We start from the raw sequence: 3,329 nt of genomic DNA, 5'->3' as shown, positions 1-3,329 counted from the left end.
ACAGTGCTGGCATGTCTATAAAATAATTCCACTCTAGTGGATTCAGCAAAGAGCTAATGACCTATTGTATTCTGGTTTAAGGTGGTATAAATTCCTTGGGGAATTATTCCTACATGTCAGCACTATTATACTATGTGCTCAGTTCATCAATGATGCCATGCTACAATGGTAAAAATAAAATTAAAGTGAAATAAAACCTTAAAAACTCTAATCATCTTAATAATGCATATTTTAAATTCCTTCCCTCCATTTTATTGCATGATTTTAAATACAAAAGTAAGATTCAGAAATCGAACTATCCTTCTTTAAAATTGCCTGCCTAAGTGCATTGTGTAGTCTGTAAGTATTCTGTAAATCTCATTAAATGATATGAGTAAAGAACTAATAAAGAATACTGGCTCCTTATTCCTGAATGTTTACAGAGGTTCCATTTTCCTTTACAGGCTCTTAATGAAGTTTAAGCAAAATGACTCCCAACAAAGTGATATATTGTCCGTATAATTTTGAATGTAAACCAGGGCATCAAATGGTATTTAAAATCCCAGAATAAACACATCCATAGATAAACTTTCCATTATACTATTTAATAGGAATATCACAAAACTACTTTTACATAAATATGACTAGTGAGATTCTACAAAATCACAACTTAAGTTGAAGATTTCTGCATTCTTTCTTCACTGCCAAGACTGGTGAAGTAGGGGCAACGGTTATTCTCACCACATCTAAACTCCATAAGGCATTTCCATCTTCTTACGTTTAAAGGTCCTTTTTCTGAAGTGCCCTTAAATTTGTTTCTGTTTAATCTGCTGCCCTTGTTTGGCTTAGTTATTCAACTTGCAGAACTTCGGTTCTCTTTCTTACCTGCTTGATTCTGTGATCCGGGTGGGCAATTTATATGCATATGTTTTGTGTTTTCATTCATGTTTCTATTTATTTTTCTGAAATTTATTCTATTTTTGATTTGAGAAAGTTTGAGCTGACAGAGATTTAAATGTTTACTTGTGTATGTGTCATGTCATCTTAATACCTCCCAAAGTCTTAATACACAGGAAACAGAACACTAAGAAAAGAATGTCTAGCAATCACCAATGAGTAGAGGAAGATGCATAAAGTCTGGGTCCTAAATATCTTATTTTGAATCATAGAACAGACATATCACAGTACAAATAAAAAAAGGAGAGAGAGCCTTGACTCAAAGTCACATGAACTCTATTAGTCTACATTAGGTTGTAATTTGTCTTACACTTTCTTTACCCATCTGCACAATATCTATTCTCATACTGCAGGTATAGAACCCACTGCCCTCCGTCCTAACTGACAACACCTCAATTCAGACCATCACCCCTCACATTGTTTGCGGAAAATAAAATTCTGAAATTTAGTGGTTGTCCTGACTAATTCTTCCATCATAGTTATTACCATCTTCTGTGGACTAGGCTACTTTACAAAACTGAGAATACTACTAATAACTCCTATTCTTAGAAATGCAAATTATGTCCAGTGGACTGTAATCATTACTTCCTGGATACCAACCAGTTTTGTAGCTTTAAATCCACTTATTAATTTCACTTTCCTAATCTGACTATAACTATGTGGCATTTTGAGTTCTCTTTTGAATTTGTTGTAATACTACAGGTTTTCTCATTAATCAATGAGTTAAATAAAAATTTTGACATGTGTTCATTTTATATTTGTATGAGAGACATGATTTTATTCTATTTTAAATTCATCAGTTGAATATTCTTCTCACTATCCCCTCTACCACTTCCTTGAAAAATGGTCATTCAATCTTTGCTTCAGCAAGTCCAGTGAAAGCCCAATACCACACACAGAGGCATTCATTTTTCACCCAACTAACATGTGTTGAAAATTGAGTTAAATCTGCTCTTTTATATTTTAGTTTATCAATATCAGTTCAAAAGACAAATTTTCTTTCCATGTGACAATCATTCAAACACTCTAGAACTGTGCTTTCCAATACAGTAGGCACTATCCACAAGGTAGCTACTGAACACTTAAAACGTGACTGGTTAAAACTGAGGTGTGCTCTACGTGTAAAACACACACAAGATTTGTAACACTTAGAACAAAAACAAAGAGGGTAAAATACCACATTAATATTTTTAAGGGATTACATAGTGAAATGTTTTATATTACATCAAATAAAATATATGATTAAAGTTAATTTTACATCTTTTTACTTTTTAATGTGGCTATTAGAAAATTTTAAATCACATATGTGATGGCATCTATAGCTCAAATAATCTATCCATTGCGCAGCATTGCTTCAGAACTCTAATCCTCTCTCTAGTAAGTCTTCCCTTACTCAGACCAAACATCTCTAAATCCTCCAGCCATTGTCAAACAATCTGGTTTCTCAACTCCTTCAGGTACCTCAGTCTCTCATCTGGAAATATTCTAGCTTGCTGAAATTTCAAATAGCAGACACTCAAGATCAAATATAATCACTAGGACATACGAGATTTCTTTATAACTTGTTTGAGAACTTGTACTTCCATGCACAAAAATTCACATCACACACTATATTTTAATAGATTTGTATGACTTGTTTTGAAATAAAATCTTTCCCCATCCAGCATCTAAATGACTTAAATTTTGTTCATTATATGTGTATGTGTGTGTGCACATGCATCTTCTTAGAACTCATAATTTGTTCATCTCACTGAGAAATTATGACCATCTCCATTGTTTTCTACTACCTATAAATGCAAAAATGCATATACCTTCTATTCCAATTTAAGCATCTGGATTGACATTAAACTTATGAGTTTTAGTTGTGGGGTCTAAATTTTTCCATTTTTGAAATTTAAAATATTTGTTCATCTCTTGACTTTTGATAGTTAATCATTTTATAGTTAATCATTTCTCAATCCATGAGCCTTCCTACTCCAGTGTACTGTGGAGTCTTCATAGGTATGCTTTCAAAAATGTTGATCCCCACGTAAAATTTGTTTTTGCAACAAACAGGCTGAAAAACAACTCCATATACCTGTCTTTCAGATGGAGCACTGAGCTGGGAGGGCAGAGCTGATAAAGCACTTACATGCTTACACATTACACTCAAAGGCAAAAGGTAATAACAAGCAGGCAACAGAGAACCAGAATATATGCACATGGTAACTCACACGTGCATATGAAAGAGGAAAAGGAGGCAGGGCATTCAGTAGTTCCACTCTAATATGGAACTTGGGAGAAAGAGCAACCAAGTGAAAAGTCCAATAACTATAGCTTTCAATCATGCTATCAAAATATGTTTTGAAACTGTGCCACAGGTATAAAAACATCAAGAACTACTGCTATAGATT

The sequence above is a fragment of the Trachypithecus francoisi genome, unplaced genomic scaffold (genome assembly GCF_009764315.1).
Source record: "Trachypithecus francoisi isolate TF-2019V2 unplaced genomic scaffold, Tfra_2.0 Lachesis_group9, whole genome shotgun sequence".
Taxonomy (NCBI): Eukaryota; Metazoa; Chordata; class Mammalia; order Primates; family Cercopithecidae; genus Trachypithecus; species Trachypithecus francoisi.
The sequence above is the reverse complement of the archived record's forward strand: the minus strand, read 5'-3'. Positions refer to the sequence as shown.